Source organism: Euphorbia lathyris, chromosome 9, assembly GCF_963576675.1.
Source record: "Euphorbia lathyris chromosome 9, ddEupLath1.1, whole genome shotgun sequence".
Lineage (NCBI taxonomy): Eukaryota > Viridiplantae > Streptophyta > Magnoliopsida > Malpighiales > Euphorbiaceae > Euphorbia > Euphorbia lathyris.
Genome location: NC_088918.1, coordinates 12,059,041 through 12,074,980, shown reverse-complemented (window position 1 = coordinate 12,074,980; position 15,940 = coordinate 12,059,041). Strand labels below are relative to the sequence as shown.

At 34.9% G+C, this 15,940-nt stretch overlaps 1 non-coding gene across 1 annotated transcript; it reads right to left on the bottom strand.

The window, feature by feature from the left end:
- Positions 1-7,154: 7,154 nt before the first annotated feature.
- Positions 7,155-7,226, bottom strand: TRNAD-GUC (transfer RNA aspartic acid (anticodon GUC)). The gene has a single exon. It is a non-coding gene; the product is annotated as a tRNA-Asp (tRNA).
- Between the last annotated feature and the right edge of the window lie 8,714 nt (positions 7,227-15,940).

Here is a 15,940-nt window from a genome sequence, read left to right as displayed (position 1 = left end):
GTTATGATGAAACAATTGAATTGTCTGACGGTGTACAAAACCGATGTCTCAAACACTGGTTTCCAATGCACATAATCGTGTGATTATATTACCGATTTCAGTGACTACCGTTATATTTCAGCTCTTCTACTGAAGTTCCAAACATGGTATCAATGGCGTAGTAGCTAAAAAATTGTTCAATTGCAGCAACATCAGATGATAAATTTTAGTGATTTCGTCATCAAATTCTTACTTAGAAACTAGTGTTTTGAACATCAATTGTATATGCAATAACAATCTAAATAAGATCATTAAGCTCGAAATAACCGACTCTTATTTAACTAGTATTTGATAAAACTGAATATTAAATACTAAAAATTTAAATATTGAACCTAATAATAATAATAATAATAATAATAATAATAATAATATACCATCCCTAAAAACAGAATGATGCCCCAAAATCGCAAAACAGAAAACCTCATTGCAATCAATCCCGTTGCCGTCAACGTATAATTTTTCTGCCGCCCTCGCCGTCGCGAATCAGCGCCGCCGCGAGTCCGGCTGTCCCTCCTCCGCCGCCGGCGTTGTGAGAGCTTGTTCCTTCTTGCTGTTTCGCTTTGTTTCCCTGCGATTTCCTTCGCCGTCTCCCCTGTGCTGCGCCATCTGCGTCTTCAGTTCCGTCGATTCTTGCTAAGTCCGGCGAGGATTCTGTGGTTTGTCTGTCTTGAACTGATCGCCTCTCATTTTTATAGCACCTGGTGATTATTCCGGCGGTATTTCACCCGTTTGTGGTGACGCGGTTAGTTATCTGCCTCTCTTGATTTTCTGGTTGCTTTTGCTGATTGGTTTGGGATCGGCTCTGTGCTGTTTTGTCTTTCTGTTTGAAGTTTGTGGATATTCTGTGGTTAGTAGTCAGGTTAAGCTTTCTACAAGGGCTGTATTGAGCCATTGTTATCCTTGTCTGTTCTGCTTTGGGTATTATTTTCAGTTTGCTCTTGATTAGTGCCTGGGCTGTGGTTTTGGTTGAATTGCTTGCTGTGTTTCTATCTGCTACTTGTTTGGGGTCTCTTGCTGTCCTTTGGTTGTTGTTGAATCATCTGGGTTCATCGCTTTGATATGGCTGGGGTGGAGAAAGAATTAAATAACCTGTCCCTTTCCGACGGGGAGGAGGAGGCCCTCGATCTTAGTGGTCCTTCCTCCAATCCTATTGCTAAAAACAGTGGGCTAACTCTGGTTGGTCGGTTTCTTTCGGATCGAACAATAAATACGGTCGCCATGAAGGCCAGAATGGCAACCATTTGGAGACCCGGGAGGGGGGTAGCAATCTCTGAACTGTCAGCGAATAAGTACATATTTGAATTCTATCATGCAGTTGATATGTCTCGTGTTATGGCTGGGGGGCCTTGGTCATTTGATAATCACTTGCTTGTGCTTGCTGTTTGGAAGGATGAGCCTTCCCCTGAGTTGGTTGAACTGAATACTGCAGATTTTTGGGTTCAAATATATGATTTACCCATAGGCTCTATGTCTGAAAGTGTAGGTAGACAAATTGGGGATTTCATTGGCAAGTATCTTGAGTATGACCCTAATAATAATGCTGCCTTGAGACGGCTGTTTATGCGTCTAAGAATCTCAATTGATGTGAGAAAACCCTTGAAGAGGATGAAGAAGATTAGGAAAGGTAAGGAGGAGTGGGCTTATATATCTTTCAAGTATGAGAGGTTGGGCACTTTTTGTTACATTTGTGGGTTGCTGGGACATACTGATAGATTTTGTGAGAAAATTTTCATGTTAAAGCCTGAGGAGATTACACGGGAATGGGGAGACTGGTTGAAGGCACCGACTCGAAGGGTAGGGGATGTCTTGAATGTGAAGTGGCTGAGAGAGCCGGGGAGCCAGGGTATGATCTCATTACAAGGTAGTGGGAGTACTAAAGAGATCATAGGTACTAAATCTCCGATAACAGGGAAGTCAAACGTAGAAAAGGAGGCAGGAAAGGAAAATACTCCTGCGGGACAGTTAAGTGAGAAACAGAAAGGCAAGAAGGTAGTGGGGAGTGGGTGTGCGAGCATGCAGAGTACACGGGAGGGTGAGGTAGACAATATGGCAGTGGATAGTGATGAGGAGGGGTTAGAACTGGCAGATGACCGCAAACGCAGACGTGCGGGCCCGGATTCGATTTCTGTGCAAGCAATCGTGAGCAAGCTGCAGGGAAATGGATCCGAATTGAGTCTGAACATTCCGAAGGGGACAGTTTCTACATCTCAGGTAGATTCTACCCTTTCTCTTGACACAGAAACGTCGCGACCTGGGGAGCAGGTCCGCCGAGGATTATGAATTGCCTGAGCTGGAACTGCCGAGGGCTGGGGAACTCTCGGGCAGTTCATTCTTTCGGTGAGCTTGCTAAGACAAGTAAGCCGGATTTGGTCTTCCTGATTGAAACTTTGGTTACTAATTCCTCTATTGACGGGTTAAGGAGGAAGTTTGGATTTGAAGGTTCTTTTGCAGTCGATTGTAGGGGTAGGAGTGGGGGTATTGCCCTACTTTGGAGGAAGACTGACATGGCTTCAGTGGTTTCTTTCTCGGATCATCATATTGAAGTTCAGATGCATGATGCTAAGAAGGGGGATTGGAGGTTGGTAGGTTTCTATGGTCATTCTAACCGAGCGAATCATGTGTGGTCCTGGAGACTCCTGACTCAACTGTGCTCATGTTCGATTCTCCCTTTGCTGGTTATTGGGGATTTTAACTGCATTCTATCTGACTCAGAGAAGGTTGGGGGCCCAGGCTACCCTCAGGGGCTGATGCGCCGGTTCCAGGAGGTGGTGGAAGAGAATCTTTTGATTGATCTCCCTACACAGGGCAGTCAATTTACATGGGAAAGGAGTCGGGGTTCTAGATTGTGGGTCAGGGAGAGGTTGGATAGGGCTTTGGTCACTAGTGCCTGGGCGGACAGATTCCCAACACATCGGCTTCGGACTCTAATCTCAGCGTATTCTGACCACGCACCTATTTTTTTAGAGTTCGATAATCCGGTTAGTAAAGTGAGGCGTAACCACTTTCATTTTGAACAAGAGTGGCTTTTAGATCCTGAGTTCAAAGTTTTGGTGAGGTCTTGTTGGCTAAGCAGTAACTGTCATAACCTTGCTGCAAAGCTGGCTGCCTGTGCCAGCAGTATGGAACAATGGGGAAAGAAGTATCGGCTGAGGTTTAGAAAGCAAATTGAGGGATGCAAGAAGAAGTTGGATAGGCTTGTGGATAGCAATGTTCCGGCTGATGTGGTCAGTTTTCTTCAGGCCAAGAGTGAGTTGAATTCCCTTCTTGATTGTGAAGCTAGATTTTGGCAACAAAGGGCTAAGAATTTCTGGCTACAGGAGGGGGACCAAAATACTAAGTTTTTCCATGCCTGTGTCAAAGCTAGAAAGCAGAGGAACACCATTCGCCACCTTAAGGATATGAACGGCCTGGTAGTAGAAGGAGTTTATGATATGGGGATTATTGCTAAAGCCTATTTCTCTGATCTGTTTGCTGGTCCTATTAGCCCATGTTATGATGCCGTGGATACCCTGGTCCCTCTTGTTACGCCTGAAATGCAGGCTGACCTGTGCTCCCCTTTTACTTCTGAAGAATTCAAGATTGCCATGTTTCAAATGCACCCTGATAAATCCCCTGGCCCTGATGGGCTAAATCCGGGCTTCTTTCAACATTTTTGGGACCTCATCGGCCCAGAGATTGTTAATGCATGCAAGGGCTATCTGGCCCGAAAGGAATTTCCCCCACATCTAAATGACACAATGATTGTTCTTATCCCTAAAATTGATAGGCCTGATTGTATGAAGGATTTTCGCCCTATTTCCCTGTGCAATGTGCTTTATAAATTGATGCCAAGGTCCTGGCTAATAGGCTCAAGATTGTCTTACCTTTCCTGGTGTCTGAGTCTCAATCGGCTTTTGTCCCTGGCAGGTCTATCTCTGACAGCATTATGGTGGCCTTTGAGTCTTTACACTTTATGAAGAGAAAGAATAGGGTAGAATTGGTGAGGTGGCCCTAAAATTGGACATTAGCAAGGCCTATGATAGGGTTGATTGGACCTTCCTGAGACTTGTTATGCAAAAATTAGGCTTTCATGGGCAGTGGATTGATTGGATCATGTTATGCATTTCTACTGTGGAGTACTCTGTGTCGATTAATGGTACATTTGTGGGCCCGATTAACCCTGGTAGGGGCCTGAGACAAGGTGATCCTCTGTCGTCGTACCTATTTATACTGTGTGCTGAAGTCTTATCTAACCTGATTACAAGGGCATCGAATGAGGGTTCCCTCCATGGGTGCCTCATTGCTAGGGGTGCGCCAACTATTACACACTTGTTCTTTGCAGATGACAGCTTCCTGTTCTTCAGGGCTTCTATGGATGAATGTAACAAAATTGCTGCTTCTGGTCAGGCTATCAACCTGCAAAAATCTGGAATTTTCTTTAGTCCGAATGTTGGATTGGATCTGCGAAATGAGGTATGTAACTCTCTTCAGGTCTTTCATCCTCTGGATACTGGTCGTTATTTGGGTCTCCCTTCACTTATTGGGAAGTCCAAAGTAGCAATTTTTAGTTTCCTTAAAGATAGACTCAGGAAGAGGTTAAGTGCGTGGTCTTTTAGATTCCTTTCTGCAGCGGGTAAGGAAGTGCTAATTAAGGCGGTTGCTCAGGCTTTGCCAACTTTTTGTATGAGTGTGTTTAAATTACCTAAATCCCTCTGCCTGGATTTGGAGAAGATAATGAATTCCTTTTGGTGGGGTATGAAACCAGGGGGCAGGAGATCGATTCATTGGCAAAGTTGGGATAGGCTTAGCAGGGATAAGAAAGAGGGGGGTTTGGGTTTTAGGAACCTCCAAAAATTCAATCTAGCCTTATTAGGTAAACAGGCCTGGAAGTTGATGGTTACTCCAAATTCTTTAGTGGGTAGAATGTTCAAAGCTAAATATTTCCCTAGAGACCCTTTTCTTTCCTCCAAATTAGGCAATAATCCTAGTTTTGTTTGGGGGAGTGTTTGGAGAGCCATTGAGGTACTGAGACTGGGAGTTAGATGGAGAATTGGGGATGGTAAGTCAATATTTGTGTGGAAAGACCCATGGGTGAATACTGTGGCACCTTTTAGGATCCAGGGGGATGTTGTTATGGAGCAGGATGATACAAGAGTGGCTGACCTGTTTATTCAAGGTAGGAAAATTTGGGATAGAGGGAAGGTGGAAGAGTTGTTGACCGAGGCAGATGCCAAAATTGTGTGTAGGATGGTTTTACCAACCAGAGAAGTAGAAGATGGACCAATGTGGAATTTTACCAAAAATGGCATGTACACAAGTAAATCAGGGTATAGAGCGCTTTGTGATGGATATGGTGATGTGAATCAGGATGATGGGTGGAGTAGAATTTGGAAGATGCATGTTCCCCCAAAAGTTAGAATGTTTGTGTGGAAGTTGGCCTCAGGCTGTGTGGCCACTAGACATAGATTGGCAGGGAGGGGGTTGTCAATCCCAACGCAGTGCCCCTTCTGCCACTCTGATACTGAGCATGACCATCATCTCTTTGTGGATTGTGTATACGCCCAAGAATGTTGGAACCTATCCGGGATCAATACGGATGTATTCCAACCTGATTATCTAACGGGTTCTATTTTGCAGGTACTCTTGTCCAATGATCAGGAAACCATAACCAAGATGGCAATGACTCTTTGGGTCATTTGGAATCAAAGGAATCAGATAGTCTGGGAGAGCAAAATCCAACTACCAGAAACGGCTATCTCTCTTGCGGATAACTACCTTGCTGCCTGGCGCCAGTCCCAGATGAAGAACCTCCCTGCTGCTGTCCGTCACCGGTCCACGCCCTCAGTGGCCCAATCCGATGTCAGCATCGCACAGAATCTCCCAAGTCTAGATCCTCAGGCGGGCCAACCAGTCACCGCCCGCCTTGCTGCGCAACGAAGGCTGCCCACTTCCATCATCATCGATGCCAACGCCAATGATAATACTGTTGCCCATCGGCTTGAGCATACGGCGCAGATGACAATGCCACAGGTACGACATATTAGCTGGTCTCGCCCCCCTTTAGGCTTCGTCAAATGCAATTGTGACGCGGCTACCTTTAAAGCTGAATCTCGAAGTGGGGTGGGAGCTTTACTTAGATCTTCTGATGGATCCTTCATGGCTTGTCGTAGTCGTATAATCCCTATTGTTGATGATATTAGGGAAGCTGAAGCATTAGCTCTACGTGAGGCATTGCATTGGTGTGTCTATCTTAATTGTATTAATGTCTTGTTTGAAAGTGACTCTTTGATTGTGGTTAATAGTGTCAATTCGGTTGATCCAGACTTGTCTGTTTATGGGTCAATCATTCAGGATTGTAAGGCTTTATTAAGTAGTCGACACAATTATAAAGTGTCTTTCTCTCCACGCCTAGCGAACAGGGGCGCTCATGTTGTTGCACGACATGCCCTGTCCAATGCTAGCGAGTTTGTTTCTTTTTCTGCTCCGGCTTGGTTGCAGGAAACTATTGTTGCTGATTCGATTTAAGGAATGAATTTAATCTTGTTTCAAAAAAAAAATTTAAATATTAATTTTAAATGTTAAATATTTTTGAAAAAGTTTTAAATTATGAAACTTTTATTTATATCCAAAACTAAGTGTTACTAAAAAAAAAAAAAAACTCATCATTGAGTATATTAACATGTAATTTTAAGTCAAAAAATTTTTTTTTTACTTATCACTTAAATGAATTTTAACTTAATTATTATTTTTAAGTGGATGAGGAGTTACAATTATCAAACTTATTTTGATTAAAAAAGCACTGAAAATATTTATTTGAAATGACTGAATTCAATAATTGTTTTCAATTTCCTTGTAATAATCCTTCGGAAATCATTTCAATAGTTAGAAAAACCAAAAAGCCCAAAAACTGCAACAAATTAGAAAAGACAAAAAGCCCAAAAAGTGAAAGACAACCGGAAAAGACAAAAAAAAAACCAGAAAAGAAAAAAAAATGAATATGGTCCGGAGGAGGCTCGAACCTGTAACTTTCGACTGATATACCAACGCTATAACCAACTGAGCTACTGGAAAGCTTATAGTCTTTGTAAACAAATAAATAATATAAGTAATAAATATTGGAATCAGCAAAAAATTAACGCCGTTGCCGGGGATCGAACCCGGGTCACCCGCGTGACAGGCGGGAATACTTACCACTATACTACAACGACTTTGATGTTGATATGTCAAAATCAACATATAATATCAAAACTTTCATGTTTACTTATCTAAAAACTATCCATTAATGGAGCGTTAGCCATAAATATTGTAGAAGGATAAATTATGCAATTATCTTTTATAAAAGAAAATCTATACTATATATAATTACGGAAGCAAAGAGAAATGAGAAGAAGTGTTTTAGAGGTCTTTTTGATGAGTTGTCAACGCAGTAAAGAATCAGATTAAAATTTTTTAATTAATTAAAAAAATAACAAATTTATATTTATAATATATTAAATAATTACTAGCTTATTAATTAAAATAATAAAAGAAAGTAAGAGTTACGGGAAGATGAAAAAACATAAAGCAAAGGAAATCCAAAAGTCACAAATAAACTTCTATATAAAACATGATAGATAGTATTCCACCATTATATTCATTGGTCACGATAGATAGTATTATATTTCTGAAGGTAAATATTCGATTTTTTTTTATATGTTGTAGTTATTTTGTTCTCAATTATGTTGTTGTTTTATTTTTATTAAAGAATAGTTGTTATAGTTTCATTTTTCAGATTCATTTTTGTTGTTACCCAGGTTCTATACCTCTCGCTATCTTATCAATGTTTTCTTTTTTATTTGTCTTTTTTTTCCAAACTGATAGCTTCAATTAAAGAAATCCGACAGAAATAGAAGATGGATGAACAACTAAAACTGGAAAACACAAAAGTGCCAAAAATTACAAGAAATTCTTATGTTTCTCAAGGTAATTATTCGATTTTTTTCATATGTTGTAGTTATTTTTGTTCTCAATTGTGTTGTTGTTTTCTTTTTATTAAACAATAGTTGTTATAGTTTCATTTTTCAGAGATAAAATTCTATTTATGTCGTTACTCAGGTTCCATACCTCTCGCTACCTTATCCATGTTTTCTTTTTTATTTGTCTTTTTTTTTTCAAAATGACTAAAATAAAGATTTTGTAAATTTGTATTCTTTTTTAGTATATGTTGCTAGGTGTTATCGTTTCGATTGCTAACTCTTAACTAAAATTTAGATTTTCGGCTTTATATGAACTCAATTTTTAGCTTTCTCAATTCTGCTGTTGTTTTATTTTTATTAAACAATTGTTGTTATAGTTTCATCTTTCAGAGATGAAATTCCATTTCTGTCGTTATCCAGATTCTATACCTCTCGCTACCTTATCCATGTTTTTTTATTTATTTATTTATTTATTTTTTAAAATGACTAAAATAAAGATTTTGTATATTTGTATTCTTTTTTAGTATATGTTCCTATGTGTTATCGTTTTGATTGTTAACTCTAACTAAAATTTAGATTTTCGGCTTTTTATGAACTCAATTTTTAGTTTTAATTGAAGTTAGATTAATTTTTCTAATTCGGAACATGTTGAAATCCACTCATTTTTTTTAGTTTGAGTTTAGCTAATTGATATGGATTGTATTTTTTATTTTTATGCATTTTGGTACAAATAGATATAAAGCTTCACACGATAGTTGTTCATTGAAGTTTGAGACATATTAAATAAAATATTAAAGAGATATTGGAATATTATACTTACAATGAAGTTTATTTCAATATAAATTATGTTATATTATTATTATTATTATTATCATGAAGTTATTTTTTTCCAATTTTCTAGACAAAGAGATTGTAAGCGTTTAATACGCTTGATAAGATGTTTATTCTTGAAAAATGTGGATTATGCTAGATACTAATTCAAAATCAAGGTAAATAAAAATAAATTTTGATGTTCAAAATCCTAAAAATGTACATTAATTATGGATATTGAGATAATTGCTTTTGCAATATTTACTTATATAATTTTTAACTATTATATTATGGTTCGTACAAAATTGTTAGTATTTCAAGAGTTTTTAACAGATGAAAATGAAATATGATCATAGGACAAATTATTGAAAAATATTAATTAAGAAAGGTAATATTATTATTTGAATCTCTTCAAATTCTCAAATGTTGAGCATAATGATTCTAATTAATATAATTAATTTCACATATTAATTATAAAACGTTTTTTTTTTCACTGAGTGGTTACAATTGCGATTTAATTCTATTTAACTAAAATAAATTAATGGACTTAGTACTTCATTAAGAAAAAATAAAATGTTTAATTAATGGGCAAAAAAAATTTTCACTCTCCTCTTTATACGCTTATGTCTCGACATTCTCTCTTATTTTCAAAAAAAAAAAAAAACCCCCCGAGAAGAAGATGGTTCTCTCCTAATTATCTTTTTCCTCCCTTTATTTTTTTTTCAATTCTTTTGTTTGTTTTTCTTACTTACAAAATTCAAGAATATATAATTATTAGAAAATATTAATGAAGTCAAATAAGTGATATGTGCGAGTATGACTGATATTCTATATAGTGAAAGAATAAAGAACAAATTGATCGAATGTCTTGATGAGATATTACGAGATGAAAATAAGAGAAATCATCATCTTAAACTGATTCAATTAGATATATTGGGTTATTGTAGCAGAATGAATAATTGAATTCGAATACTTGGTGATCATGAAATTCCATCAACCAAAATAATTATCATCAAGATGAATTTGTGACTAATTCTTACGAATTTTATTTTTTTATATGTAACATATTGAATTGATAAAGTTTCTTCATATGCAACATTAGAAAAGTATTGATTGTAATAGTTTATATAATAATATATTGATGTTGCTTCCATTTTAACATAGATTGTAATTCTTTTGTATCGTAGATATAATATTTAATTTTAATTGTAGTTTAATTCAATTTGTGTTTAACCTATATTGTAATTCTTTTGTATCGTAAATATAATATTTAATTTTAATTATAGTTTAATTCAATTTTTGGTTTTTTATTATATTCTAATATATTTCTTAATTAATCTGCTATTTTATTATTATTGTATCACAGAATATTTGGAATATGAAAATGTATTAAAATTTCTAAAAAGTACAAATCATTGAATTTTGTAAAAATAAATAAATCATTCATCTTTAGTTAAAATTCTATAAAAAAAAGTAGTCAATTATTTTTAAAATTAATTTAATTTGAATTATCATTAAAAAAATATATATTAATTTCAAATATACATAATATAAATTTTTTTCATAGCATGATATAAAATTATTTAAAAGTAAATATGTCAATTTATTTATTTATCTAAATTATATAAGAGTTTCATACCCCGAGTTTTCGACTAGTTACAATATATACTAATGACAAAATAAATTGTTCATTTTTTTATTAATAAATTTTTAATTTTCATTTACGTCACATTTGAGCTAATGACATGATAAATATTAAATAATGTTGGTAAATTTATTATTATTATTAATGATATAATAACCGGTTTTGATTACATGTACCTTAATAATCATGTAGTATTTGGTTATTCACCGTTATATTTAGGCTTATTTGAATCATAGAGTGGAGATTCAAAGCATCATGCAGTTTAGATTTTAATAAACCAAGATCTAACGGTGAATGACCAATTTTATTTGGTCATTAATGGCTTAAGACTATGAGTAACCTGACATCCCGACGAAGCTCCCTTCCAAACTGTTGTCCAATATGCAGCCTTATGGGGAAGACGATCTTCGTGTGTTTATCAGCTGTCTGCGAGCCTACCGAGTGTGGCGAATCTTCTTTCAGGACAATAGGGTATCGACGGTCACGGATCTCATCTTCTGGCTTTCAAATTGCATCGGAGGGGCGTCAGGGACGGAAAATGAAGTAGCGATGCTTTGCTGGAGTATTTGGAAAGCGCGGAACAATAAGGTTTGGAATAACAGAGAATAGACACCAGAGGAAATCCACCGCATGGGCTTATCAGAATTGCGCGAATGGAGAGAAGCTCAAATCGTCAATCTAAAACACCCCAGCCACAATCGGTCGTAATCGCAAAATGGAAGAAATCGTCGGAAGGAAGTTATGTGTGCAATATTGACGCAGGTGTGGATGACCAGAATAAATTCAGCTCCTATGAGTGTCTGCTGAGGGATCATCAGGGTAGAGGCTCTGTCCTGGATTAAGGATTTTAACCTTAGGTATGTGGAGGTCCAATCAGATTGTCTCGTGGTTATTAGTTCCATACATCAGCAAAAACGTCAATTATCTTATTTATCGGATGTAGTGAATGATTGTTGTGATTTTTAAGAGCATTGAACTCATGTTCAGTCTCCTATGTGAAACATTCAACGAATTTAGCAACTCATAGCTTAGCTAAGGCTGTTACATCTAGATATGTTCGTGGTGAGTGGGTCTGTCCACCACCGATTATTTTTGACATTCTTGTTTCTGATCTTAGTTAATAAAGTTTACCTTATTTCAAAAAAAAAAAACACTCTTTGTTTTTTACAATAAAGAATACCATGTTTCTAACCCGTGAAACTAAATTTTTTTTAGGGATAAGTTAAAAAAAAACTTTGTGATTTTGGGTTTTGACATTATTAAATAAGTAATATTAGCCTAGGGATTAGTTAGTAATTTAGCCATATGTTAGTTCGGACACAATATATACGGTTATGTAATAACTATTGAGTTTTGTTTCTATTTTTCTATCTTCAATTCAATTTTTTCTTCTTTCTTTATTTAAGATGGTATCAAAGCAAAGTCAAGAAAAAATGTTCTTTGCTTATTTCTGCAAATTTTCTTGATTGTTATCTTTCTACCATCATTTCCCCCCTCTTGACTTGACATATTCTTTTCCCTTTCTGATTTCTTTTCTTTCGATAACTAATCTTGCTATTTGATAATGGAGAATCGAAACTGTATCGATGAATCCAGTGTTTATTTTGTTCATTCTTCTATGGAATCTGTTCTTACTAGTTTTGCAAATTACCATGGTTGGTACAGAAATATGAAAATGGCACTCGTCTCCAAGTATAAACTTGATTTTGTTGATGGAACTCTTATGAAACCTCTGAATTTTTATAACCAATTAAATGGTTACATCATTATATTGAATTATCTTTTGCTTACTATGTTTGTGGTTATTATTTGCTGATATGATTGGCGGAAAGAAAAATGACGCTAGCAAAAATGTGAGTAGTAGCATCATGACGACATCTTTGAAGATCATCAATCATAAAGTGACTGGGTCCAACTATGTCAATTGGTCCAAAACCATTAAAATATATTTGCGTAGTATCAAGAAGACTCGTCATTTGAATGATGATCTAAAGACAGATAATGAAAAGTGGATGGAAAATAATGCTTGTCTGTTTCTCGGAATCAAGAAGTCCATTGATACGACAATTGTTGGTATGGTTCGTCATTGGGAGTATATCAAATAACTTATGAACTACATGCAATATTTATATGATGGTAAAGGTAATGTCTCTCGCTTATATCATACTTATAAGTCATTCTATACCACCGATCGCCACAGTCAATATGCTCAGGATTACTATATGCATGTGAGGGAAATTTTTGAGTAGTTGAATGAATTGCTCCCTTTGAGCACCGATATCAAAGTGATGCAAGCTCAACAGGAACAAATGTTTGTTCCCCGATATTTATATGGATTTGGTCTGATTTCAAGGGTGTTACTTCTCAGATCCTTTATCCTGCTACCATTCCTAACGCTAAAGAGGTTGGGTTAATAGTAGGAGTGGCAACGGGGCGGGGAAAAACCGAAAATCGTGGAGGTCTGAACCGACGGGGCCGGAGAAAAACTGAATTTTTTGGTGCGGGGATGGGGGTGGGAAATTTTTTACCCCCGAACGTTAAATTTGGGCGCGGGGTGGGTGTTACTATCCCCAAACTATGGGGATCCCCGCACCGCCCCGAAAAATCGTCCGTAAAAATAACCGAAAATTCCCCGAAAAATAATATATATATAAAGAGAGAGGTGGCAATTTCGTGTTTCATGTCAAAATCGTGTTATCTCATATATATGTTTCATATAGTTTTTTATGTTATAAATACTAGAAAAATAATTTTCGTATCAATCGTGTCGTTTCAGTCGGATTGTCTCTCTAAATCGTGTGTCAGAAATTACCACCTTTATATATATATAAGATAATACATATACTTTAATCAAAAATTATTTTTAATTAAAAATAAACATTCTTAATAAAATTTGTTCAAAAAAAGTTTAATTAGCATTTAGATTTGATTTAAAAAAAGGGAAAAGTACGAAAAAAAAATGCTTGTGGTTTGCCCATTTTGCAAACAGAGACATGTGGTTTAAAAGTTTACAAATAAAGGTCTGTGATATATTTTATTTACAAAACAAAGTATTACAATTACACAATTAAGTTCTGATTACAATGAAAGACATTTTTATCTTAAAAAAAATTATTCTTACATATTAGCATAACACAACCCCCGAAAAAAACTTTTTCCTAAATCGAAAAAATCAATAATATGTTGGAATTTTACGTTTTTTACTAATCTGACAGTTTATTAACTAATTGATATTTAAGTTCATTTTACAGTTGCAATTTGATATTGGTATCTATATTTTGTTAATATATATAAATGTAACTAAAAAAAATTAAAAAAACGCTCTTATTATCATCTATTACTTAAAAGTTTAATTTTAAATACTTTGTTTTGTAAAAGAAAACATACCACATACCTTTAAACGACGGACCTCTATTCGCAAACAAGACAAACCACGAACATTTTTTTCGTACTTTGCCCTTAAAAAAATACAGACTATATTTACTTAGGGTTACAGTTTAAAATAAATAAAAAAAACTAAAAACATAAATTACAACCTAATATAACGTTGGGTTAATACACATATTTGCCCATGTGATGTTTCCGCGGAAAAACAGATTTGCCCTTAAATCAAATAAACCCACAAAAGTATCCCTAAATTTTCCATAAACCTGCAATTATATCCTAATCTAACAGAGCTGCTAAACGACGATGACCTCAAACCTTCTTGTCTCCAAAAAAATTGGATGACGATAATCAAAATTCATTTGGTTTCTTATTGTTTTCTACTGCTATTGCTTTTGGATTAATTAGGAGGTTTAGACACCATTTTATTAGGTTGATTGAGCTTTTATGAAAATGAATTTTGACCAATCTGTTCTTCTAACTTGCTTTTAATCGAAATTGAATGTGCATATTTTTTTCTGTTTGTGATTGGTTGTTCTTTTCTAAAGTTTTTCTGGAGACAAGTAGGTTTGATGTGAGCGCCGTTTAACAGCTCTGTTAGATTAGGGTATAATTGTAGGTTTGTTAAAAATTCAGGGATAGTTTTGTGGGTTTATTTGATTTAAGGGCAAATCTGTTTTTCTGAGAAAACACAGGGGCAAATATGTGTATTAACCCTATAACGTTTCCTAGAAACAAACTCTAGAAGTTCTATCGTCTTTCTTTCTCTCCTTCCTCAAACCCTTCGCTTTCTCCAACCAAGGTTACTCTTCTCAGACAGCAACACTCTCTTTGCTTCTAGTGCTCGACTTCTTCTCAATACAATGACACCCAACGTTTCTCTTTTTGTGTGATACAGTTTTAGGTTTAGTAAAACCTCTATAAATTAATAATGTTGGGACCATGAAATTTTATTAATTCATAGAGATATTAATTAATCAATAAATTAATAATTAATAATTTATAGAGTGTCATGCAAAATTCAATTGAGGATGAAGCTAATGATGATTCGGTACCTTTGGAACCAGTCACAAGAAAAGAAGCAATTATAACATCAACCCCTCTTTACAATTTTTTTTGTTATAATTTGATAAGGGTACACTAGAACTTTTGGATATACTGAGAATAGTTAGAGATGAAATTCAACTAGATTTAAATTTCAAGAAAAAACAAAATACTATAGAGTCATATTTTGCTAAATTATCCTAATATATATACTTGACATATGTATTTGAGAAATTATTAATTTATAAAGATAATAAAACAATGTATTTATAAAAGGTTGTTCCAAAAAATTATTATCTTATTAATTTATGAAAATTGATCATTTTTTTAACTGGCCCAAGTTGGGACCAGAAGAAATTATTATTTTAAAAAGAGTACTAATTTATGAAGGTTTTACTGTATTATACATGCTCAGATTTTCACTTTTTTGGTATATTCAATTTTCATATTGAACTGTTGGTATTATACATGCAAGACTTTGAATTATTAATTTATAAACCAAAGAAATGCAAGTTAATATTGATATTATAAACCAGTATATATAATATTGATTTATAATACCAGTATTAACTGGTTTATAATACTCGTATTATACATAATGATATTATAAACCTAATACTGGTATTACAAACTAGTACTTGTTGGTTTATAATACCAGTACCTATTAGTTTATAAACCAATAGGTACTCAACCTACTAGTTTATAATGCCAGTACGTACTGGTATTATAAACTAGTAGGTATTAGTTTATAATACTAGTACCTGCTGGTTTGTAATATCAGGATATATACTGGTGGTTTATAGGTACTAATTTGATAAAAAAGTGAAAATACAGTAAATTTTTTTAGCCTTTAATTTAATAACAAGTTTTTTTTATAGAAATTGGGACGAAACAGAACTTGAACGGGGTGATCAATTTATTAACAAGTTAATTATCATAAAACCTTCCCTACAATATCAACATTAAAATTTACGTTTTTTTATCAAAGAAATCATGAAAATAAATGCATATTTTTTGTAACAATTTTGCATTTTTTTTTTGTCACAAAAAACGATTTTTCATAAAAAAAAATATGCCTATGCGG